Raw genomic sequence first — 10904 nt, 5'->3', positions numbered from 1 at the left:
TGTATATGCTTGTTTATTTTTCTTCCAGGTTCGCTTGACAGCGCAGGTATCTGCAGGATGTGTCGTGACTAGTTCTTTAGAAATGTATATCGAGAGGCTTTGCTCCAACTATAGGAGCATTACTTTCTCATGTTATGCTGTTGGCTATTTTTTTATCACTCCACCTTCCAGGGAGTGCTTCCATTGGAATGCATGAAGGACTATGTTACATCTGAAAAGTTCACATAATCGTCATGCTATTGATCACATTCAGTTCTTTAACTCCAACATGCATTCTATAGAGAAATAAATCCTTGTTTGCTACCTTGTTTCTTCAGCACTGGCCAAGCCAATAGAGCACACAGTAAGTGAAGGACAGCAACTGTGCTTCTAAACAGCATTATTGAATGACTGTGCTTACATGTGTTGTCACATTAAAGCCACACCATTGTCTTTGACAATGCTTGTCTATGTGGCTACTTTCCGTTGGCATCTCAGCTTTTTGGTGTTTTCCACTGCCCCCTCCTCATAATACATACGGACATGTTCCCTTCTCCTTCTACCCCTGCCTCCCCTTCTGCTGCTCACTGTCTCCATCCCTTCCTGCTCTTCAGCACTTCTTAGTGGAAATATAGAGAATGCAACCTCACCCCCGAACGCCCCCCCCCCCTCTCCCCTCCCCTAGTGACTGCGCATGCTGGGGGACAGTGATTTGCTGGTATTTTCCTTAAACTCAAAACAAGTACATTCATAGTTTTAACTATTTTCATTAACAAGGTGTCATTTTTCTTGCTTCATTGTTTCAGAGGTGATATCATTGGGCTGATTTTGACCTTGTCTGACCTCTTTTTCTGGAGAAACTATCTCCTGTATAGTCCACAAAATGGAAGAGCTGTAAAACCAGGAGACTGATGGTGACACCTTAGAGCACCTCGGCTCGCCGCTTGTCAACTTTTAATTCCTGAAAACGGCCAGGAAGCTGCTCTTCTCTTCAGTTTGTTTCAATTCACCTCCTAGAGCTGGTGTACTTGAAAAAGGCCCTTTTTATTTTTTATTTGCTAAGTTTTTCATCTCAGCGTGCTGGCTAAATTCAATTGCCCTTTCCCACTGGGCCTTGGTTAGTTTTACATAGGCATAGTGAGTAAGTGGTGCTAGCACACGCGATCTGTTATCCGAAAGGTCACATCTGATGTCCTCATCGATCAGGAAATGGCCTTATGCCTGGTTGGCCACGGAATCTCATCCAGCTCGGGCGCCTGGAGAGATTTGAAGTTCTATATCGAATACACCAAAGCAATTCATGGATGTTCCAATACATTGCTATAGAAATGTCCCTTAAGATAACCGTACCTCTTACAGTTGTTGTCATCATGGAAATATTATGAAGCCATCCCATGCAAGGGGGTCCCAGCCGGTGTCTAGTCACACCTTTCCAGCAGAGCTCATTTAGAATAATTTGCTTTCCCAAGGGCGTGTGCATGTCAGTGATGTGTGGCACCCACACAGGCGGCCCTAAATGCTTTTTAGGTCTTGAGTGTAAGACACATTTAGCGGTCTGACTGTGAAAGACCTGTTGTAGACTACCTCAAAAACATTGCTTTCATTGGTTGATTTTGTTGCCACTCTGATTTCCTTGCTTCTTCTTCCTATGGCTTTCCTCCCTCCTCTTATGAGTGCCCCTCCCCAGAAGCACACCCTCTTTACCATGCTTTTGATTGACTGACCTGTATCCTTCCAATGCTTTACTTTTAGTGAACTACTTTTTTCTTTTTTATTAAGCACTCCTTGGGAGTTTATGTACCTTCCAGCTCTCAGTCGTGTGCTCCTCCCCTGTCAAATACCTAGCGGCCTGTGCTCTGTTTCACTCTCCCTCGTGTGCTTCTCCCGCAGCCAAATCTGCCAGCGCTCAGTTTTGATTTCAACCCTCCTTTCTACGTCCTTTCTCCCACCCTCCTGCCATTATTTGGATTTATTTTTCATCACCTCCACCCACTCTACATTGTTGCTTCCCCCACCCATTTGTCCTTTGCTCTCCCACCTCTTGCAGTCCATTTAAAATATATTATATATATATATATATATGTATATATATATATATATATATATATATATATATTCACAGAAAAAACCATAGGTTATAGACCATATATAGTTAGGAATTTGCATTTACAAAACCTTGAAAATTCACTGAAAAAACCATAGGTTATAGACCATATATAGTTAGGGATTTGCATTTACAAAACCTTATTTTACTCGCATAAAACCATTGAAATTCCATATATAGTTAGTTGCGCTAACTATATATCGCGCACCCGCAATCCACTGCTGATGATGTCACATATTACATCATTCATGACATGGTCAGTGACATCACTGATGACATCACTGATGACAACATCCAGTGACTGTATGTTTCTGTAAAGTGTAAATATGTCTTACATATTGAAGAATGAGTGGATGTATAAGTGTCTGGATGAAGGATTTAGTAGGTGCATGACTGACTGTATGAGTGAGTGATTAAATGTGTCTCACTGAGTGCATGGGTTAGTGACTAAACTGTCTTAATTTGTGCATTATTATGTCTGTTGTTCTGTAAACTGCTGCATGTGTTGATAAGTAGCTATATGAGTAACTATATGGGATATTCATTGGTTGCCCAAGTATTTGTATGGGAGACTGAGTGTGTGTGTGGGTGGCTGGGAGGTGTATGACTCTGTGCATAGATGTGTGAGCAGTTGATTCACTAGATGTATGGGTTCAAAAGTGCATGTGGAAACAGCTGTATGGGCGGTTGACTGTGTGCATGAGTGTATTGGTGAGTGAATGGATATCTCAGTGCTACATGTCAAAGTAAGTACATATGTAAAACACAGTACATGTGAGAGTTGACATATATTAATAACTGTGCATAAGAGCCAGTGAATGTGTGAGTGGCTGTATGGATCATTGTGAACTTGTATCAGGGATTGTATAAGAGAGTAAATATGTGTTAGTATATGTTTGAATAAGTAAAGTTTGTATAACTGTATAGTTGAGGAAATGGAGGTGTGATTGATTCTTTGCATGACTGACTAGGTGTGTGAGTAACTCCATGGATGAGTGACAGTCTGTGAGTGTCTGTTTACACTGATTGTATCTAAGGCTATATTAGAGTCTGAAGAGGTTCATCGTATTATCACATGAATGATATCATCAGTGATGTGATCAGTAATATCAAATGAGATGTCATCAGTGATGTCATTTGAGATGTCATCAGTGATGTCATTTGAGATGTCATCAGTGATGTCATCAGTGACGTCATTTGAGATGTCATCAGTGATGTCATCAGTGATGTCACTGACCATGTCATGAATGATGTAATATGTGACATCATCAGCAGTGGATTGCGGGTGCGCGATATATAGTTAGCGCAACTAACTATATATGGAATTTCAATGGTTTTATGCGAGTAAAATAAGGTTTTGTAAATGCAAATCCCTAACTATATATGGTCTATAACCTATGGTTTTTTCAGTGAATTTTCAAGGTTTTGTAAATGCAAATTCCTAACTATATATGGTCTATAACCTATGGTTTTTTCTGTGAATTTCATTGGTTTTTTAAAAGCTAACATCTGTAACTGTAAAATGTATTCTTCTTTAAATCTTAAAATATATTTTAGATGTTTATTAATAATTTTTTTTTTAATATTTTTTTTCTTCGCTTCCAGTTCGCGAACCGGGAAGCTTTCCGTTAGCTCATCTTGATGCCGCGACCTAGTCCGCGAACCGGTAAACGTTACGTTAGCGCAACTGTGACGCGTCGCGGAAGCGCGACGTATCACGTTGTCGCGTAATGCGTCTAATGACGCGCCGCGTTAGCGCTCCCGGAAGTGCTCCGGACCGCGAACCGGAAACGATCCGGGACGCGGCGCGCACCGCGTAACGTAAGCGGAACAGGTCATGTGACTTGTTTATCAAACTTTTCATTGGTTCATTTCACTTTTGGTTTCCAAATGATGTATGACTAGGTCATGTGACCTAAAAATAACACTTTTCATTGGTTCTGAACTTTTGCTTTTCCCAAATCATGTAAACCCCTCCTTCTTTCCTCACTCTGACTTTCATCTTGGTGAGAGAAAGACCATTTTCCTGGAGTTCAGCAATGGCTTCTATACTTGCTGCAGCTGGTGCACCCCCACCACCACCTCCACCTCCTCATAAGAAGAGAGGACCACCAAGTCAATTCATCTCCAACAGAGAGGAGGAAGAGGAGGAAGAAGAAGAAGAGGATAGAGATGAACCAGAATTTATACAGGAGTTGCCCCGTGTTTCTAAAAGGAAAACAAGTTTCATATGGCAGTTTTTTTCCATCCCTCCAGGGGACAAGAAGGTCAATGCTAAATATGCCACCTGCCTCATCTGTAAATACAGATTGTCTAGAGGCACAGAGAAAAAATATAGTATGGGCAACTATACTATGCATCGCCATATGGCCAGGTGGCATCCCTTAAACTACAGCCGGGCAGAGTTAAGGGACCTACAAGATAATCCCCCGACAACTCCTGTGGCCAGATCTACGTCAACAATATCTTTGACAGGAAGAGAGGCACAGGAAACTGTGCCAAACATTCAGCCAAACTTTAAACATATGAAGTTTACCTGTATATATTGTGGTGCTATGCTCTCGTATGGGAACATGAGCGTGAACTTGATCAATATGGTGTTCGAAAACCATAAGTGCCCTAACCCACCCAAGCAGTAATTTTTTTTTTGCTCCTGTTGAGCCCTTTTCAATGCCTGTTTTTTTGTTGTTTCCCCTCCATAAAAAACACAAAAAAAACATAAAACTGTTTTAAAAATACAAAAAAATCAAAAAATGTTCAGAAAAAAAATAAATAAATAAAACAACAAAAACAAAAAAAAAAGTTCTTTTCAGAACTACCTCCCCTTTCAAATAAAATTGCTAGAATGTTTATCACTCTGGCAAGCTCTATTTCTTTTGGTTCGCTTTCCCGTTCGCTGCCCGGTTCGCGAACTTGAAGCGAACCAAAAAAATATTTTTTTTAAAAAAAAGAAGAGTTAGTATAAGGGAAGTAAACAGAGAGTAATGTTAAAAGAAAGACAGCTATAGGGAGTAAACCAGAGATACTGTTTAATAGATCTATTTATTAATTCAGGATGACGATAAGGTGTGATCTGTCCTGAGGTTTGTTTAAGGTGAGACCTACTCAGGGTTACAGATCAATTTTACACTTGTTGAAGAATACAGAGCAGATAATGCATGTGAAGGCCTACCAATGAAGTAAGTCATGTCCTCTTATTACATCATTCATGACATGGTCAGTGCCATCATCAGCAGTGCATTGCGGGTAAAAAGAGTAGAAAACATTTACCTTATAATTCTTGTTACCTTTTTAAAATATTTTTTCATACTTTCAATCTGTAAAAGAGAGAACAAACATTTCCAAAAATATTACTACATGTATTTAAAAATTACAAAAGAAAAGGGAAAAGGTTCAAGAAGAAACACTTTTTCAACAATTTTGACATTTACAGAAGCCTCTGCTTCTCTACGTCCCCTACACAATCCTAAAGATATATATTTTAAATAAACAGTATCTCTAACTTTTTTCACTAATTTTCCACAAAATACGCTCCCCGGAGCGCTACCCGGTTCGCTAACCGAAAGCTAACCTCGCGGATTTTTTAAAAAAATGTTTTTTTTCCGCACATATAAGCCTCCTCAGCCACCCTCAGAAAACCTAGGGGGTCAAGATAAGTCTACCATGACCCCTTCTACCCATTCTAAACATTATTTGCCCTCCATCTTGTATCTTAATGCGACCGAAACACAAAATGGTGGACTCCCGTGACGCTTAAGGTTCGCTAACCGGGCCGCTTTCCGGAAAGCGGTCCTAAAAAAAGGTGGGAAAGTAATTTACAGAAAAACGACTAGAGACACTCTCACCAAATATAGATTAGCTCATACTACATAACAATCCCTTTCATTTTCACAAATTTGATTGAAATTCCATTTAGCCATTAAGCCTGTAGACCTCTCTAAGTACCGTGAGGTAAATTACTTCACAAAACACATCTGAAGTGTTGGAATTGACAACCAATGAAAATGTTACTTTCATTTTCAATTTTTTTTCCCTGACATTTGATTGGTTATGTACCTGAATATATATAAAGGAAGAGAAGGAAACACAGCCATTTTGACTACTACTTCCTGAACTACATTTCAAGAGCCTTTTCACCTCCCTGTAAATTAAATTGATAATTTGTAAGTGGCACTTTAAATTAATTTGTAAAAACGTTTTTTGATAATTATTTACTGTCCCCCTGCTATAGTTATAGATACAGATAGACTCCTCTGTTATATTTATTGATTGACTTACACTTCTCTGCTATAATTATGAATTTACTTACTTTAAGTTCACTGTTAAAAAAACAGAACTACCTGTCTGAACTTAAACCCAACAGTGCCCTAACTCTTCTAATTTAATTATTTTTTTTATGCAATTTACAGCAAAAAAATGGAAGGTGAGCAAGAAAAAACTAATGTTTCCTTCGAGATTACATCCGAAGACATTGTAACTGAAGAAAATGTGGATGAAGATTTTATGGATCAATCTTTTGACGAACAATTTATTCAAACCTTACAAGAGACAGAAACATCCATGTTTGAAGAGATACCAGATGATATAATGCTGGAAGTTTTAATAAACTATGAAAATAATGAATAATTTTTTTTTAAATCAAAATAAATAAATAAATAAAAAAACGAACAAAAACAACAAATAATTAACATACAGTATTAGAAAAGTCTATCATTCTTTTATCCTTAAAGTTCGCTGCCCAGAACGCTTTCCGGTTCGCGAACTTGGCGCTTACCACGCTAAAAAAAAATTTTTTTTTTTGGACCCTCCTAGGCCCTTTTAAAACCTCCACATAAAACCTAGGGGGTCAACGAGGATCTACTATGCCCCCTTATGGTAATTTCCCCCTTTGTTTTGGCCTCCTCTTGTCTCTCGATCCTACCGAGAGACAAGATGGCGGCCGCTCCGGACTGTTTAGAATGTTGACAGACACCAGAGGGCCAATCAGCTTCGCATCGCAAAGTTCCGATACGCGAAAGGTTCGCTAACCGGATCGCTGCCCGGAGCGCTGTTACAGATATATATCTTGATTTAAACGTTAATTTCTCAAAATCCACTGAAGCACATATATTGAGACCTAGCAAAGGCACATCGGGCTAACAGTCCCTACAATTTTGCCAAGTTTCGTGCAAATCCATTCAGCCGTTCGGGCTAAAAGTGAGTCCAACCGCCCTATGGAAATTAACATGGAAAAAACGCGTTTTGGGACCCCCCTTTTTTCTCAACCCCCCCTCCACAAAACCCCCCCAAATTTTCAAGGGCTGCTCAGAAACAAAATGTGCCATTTTCCTGAAAATTTCAGCCAATTCCGTCCACAAACGCCAAAGTTATTAGGCATAGAATTTTCAGAAATCCCATAGGGAAAAAATCCTAACTATATATACCTACTGGCGACCGCCAGTAGGTAATATATATATATATATATATATATATATATATATATATATTTATATATATATATATTGTTTTTTTTAACATTACTTGCAGGATATGGCAGCTCCCATTTGTTACCAAGCTGCTCCGCTTGCACACATGCACTTTAGCTCAATTGATCATTTTTTTTCCTTTTATTTCCTACACCAAGTAGCGTCGACCATCTTGGGTTGGTAAGTAAAAAAAAATATTTTAATGCCACCTATATGATTCAGGAGTGTTGTGCTTTAATGGTGATGCATGCTCACACATATGTCATCACCTTGCCTCCTGAATGATGCGGGCATCAATAGCGTCATTATGTACACACAGTATGTGCACGTCATACAACACATTTTTCCTTCTTTTTTTTTTGTAGATGCTGCACAGCGTTGATCAAAACATTTCGCTTTTTGCCAATGCTGTACAACATTGCCAGAGCTCAATAGCAAAGTTAATACGTCCCAAAGGCCAGTCCTATAGGCTTTGCCCGCGCTTGTTTCAAGTACAAACAGTGCATAATGTGTGCTGGTGAATACAGATGGTGGGCCCTGGAACTCATTTTTGGGGACCAAAACATATTTTTTATTATAAAACTGACCCACATGAAGAGACATAATGACAAAAAAAGAAAGAATGAAGAAGAGAAGATAGTAAAACAGAAAGTGATAAAACAAGAGATGGAAAAAGAACCGGCAAGAGTTAGAAAGGCCGACCGGAAGTGTGGGGAGGTGGAAGAGGGCGTGAGGTGGGTGTGCCGTGGTATTCGACAGCCTTGTCATTGAGTAGCACTGATGGCAGGCTTCTAATAATAACTTTTGACCGCTTGCCTTGTTTTCTTTTTCCTGGTTATTGAAAAATTAAGCACTGAGTTCCACTATTGAGGTGCTAGCCCAGAGCTGAATGTGCATAGACAGCACTCAGGCAGCTGCACACCGACCTAGGTTGGCCAGAAGGTCGCTCGAGCCCAGTCCCCCAATAAAATCTCCTACCCGCTGATAACGCGCTGTGAGAGATGCATGTATCCCACAGACAGACACGCTTTCACAAAACCAGATACCCTCCCGGGAATTGAAAAGAAATTACGCTAGGAGATGAAAATGCTAAATAAAACCTTGGAAGGTTGTCCTATCGCGGTCATCGCCATCATTTTTTGTCTGGTTGGTTTTCATGATCAGGCAACTCCCTTCGCAGCTAGACAACGAGCAGCCTGTAGTAATACTGCATAAACGATGCACTCCAAATAAGGTTTATTGTAAGATTCTTCCAACAAGGATGTACACAGCCGTGAGATCATGAACTAGCTTCTCACTCGCCATCTCCTGCTTCTTCCATATTCCATGATATCATATGCTATGCTCCTCATAATTATTAAAGGAGACACATACTACAAACCCAATTCCTCACATCCCTTTTTTCCTACTCTTTTTAAAAAAAAAAAAATACATTCATACACATCCATTTATTATTTTAAATAAAATTAAAATACTGATAAGAACTAATCTAAACACACCAAAACCTGACATTTCCCCCTAAAAAAATAACAAAGCAATTCATTCACAAACAAATTTCTCCAAACTATTTGGTTTCTTAATAACTCTTCCAAACATACTAGTTCTATTTCTACACTCCACATTTCCCTCATTATTTTACATTTCTTGAGTACTTCTCTGTATGTTTGTTTCTTGTATGCCCTTTGCTTCACCACAACACTTATCTAAATCACTCTGTGAGACCTCCAACCACCAATATTTGTTACTGCCATACACATTTGACTCTTTCATGTTACTCTCTATACCCTTGTTTTGCTTGTCACGGGCGAGGTGTGTCATGTGTCAAATACTTCCATTATTGAGTTCTGCAGTATTCCTCCTGACTCTCACAGCCTGCTTATGATGACTAAACGTGCTCTCTAATTTAGCCACCTTCTCGGCAGACTCCACTCTGACCACTGAACTCTGTCCAAACATTTCCTTGGTACCATGTTTAACATCAACATATGTTTTGTTCCTACGCTGTGTTTTCAGAATACACTGTCTCAACTTGTCAATATTGCACTCCAAAATTTTACTCCTCCTCATCTAGCCAGGATTGGAATGTGGCACCCAGCCTCTCATGAACCCAAAAGGAGTTTCCCCAATTGTGCCATGTGGTGTCAATCTATATGTCCACACTATTCTTTTTCGTTCATGTTCCCAGTTCTTCTTCTCTTTGCTTGCTAACTGTATTATACCTTTTACAACCCTATTCACTCTCTCCACAACAGCATTTCCCTGGTGATGATATATTGCAATATATCTTTGAGCTATCCCTGCAAATTGTACAAAGGTTGCAATCTCTTCTGACTTGAATTGCACTCCGTTGTTCGTCAAAAGAACAGCTGGAAATCCTTCTCTGAAAGAACCATCTTTCAAGAAATAGATAACCGTAGCTGTATCCACTTTACTCACTATTTCCAATTCTATCCATTTGGAAACATATCTACCAACACAATAAAATACTTGCAAGTGCAATCTGACCATGTAGTAGGCACCATAATATAAAGCGCCACCTCATCCTAAGGCAAGCTGGGACAACCTAAGGATGAGATAGGGGGATTTTATGTTTTCTGTGATTTATCAGCATTCTCACAGTCAACACATGCTCTAACATACCTCTCAATTTCTAGATCAATCTTTGGCCACCAATACAACATTTTTATGTTACTATTCATGTGTGTAATACCCGAATGCCCCTCATGACCAATTGAAAAAAGATGTTGATGCATTCCACAAGGTGGAATAACTTTTTCACTTCTGCAAACAAATTCACCATGCACACTCAGATCATCACGTACTTCCCACAATGCCAGTCTTGTACCTCCGAAAATCGGAACCAACAAACTGCAAATATTACAATACGCAGACGATTTACTGGTAATGGACCACACAAAAATCGGGCTACAAATTAAAATGAAAGAAATTAACTTATAATAAATGCTCAAAAAACGAAAGTAGTAATTTTCGGACATTTTCCCCAAAAATGTATTCATTTTATTTATTTAGAGAATTTGTAGAGCGCAGCTATCACCTTACAGGTATCCTGGTGCTTAGGCTTCACAAAAGGGCAAACAAGAATGTGGCAGGGGGAAGGGGTCCAGCAGGTTAAGCCTTCGGAAACAGCCAGGTTTTGACACGTTTCCTAAAGAGAAGAAGTTACTCGGTTTGACGGATCTCCAGGGGCAGACTGTTCCAGAGCTTAGCGGCAGCAACTCCGAAAGATCTGCCCCCCTCCCTGACCCTTTTAAACCTGGGTACTTTCACCAAACATGCAGTTGCAGAGCGTAGTGCCCTGGTAGGAATATACCAGGAAAATTTGGCTTGCAGAGAGC

This window comes from Lissotriton vulgaris, chromosome 1_1, assembly GCF_964263255.1.
Source record: "Lissotriton vulgaris chromosome 1_1, aLisVul1.2, whole genome shotgun sequence".
Taxonomy (NCBI): Eukaryota; Metazoa; Chordata; class Amphibia; order Caudata; family Salamandridae; genus Lissotriton; species Lissotriton vulgaris.
The sequence above is the reverse complement of the archived record's forward strand: the minus strand, read 5'-3'. Positions refer to the sequence as shown.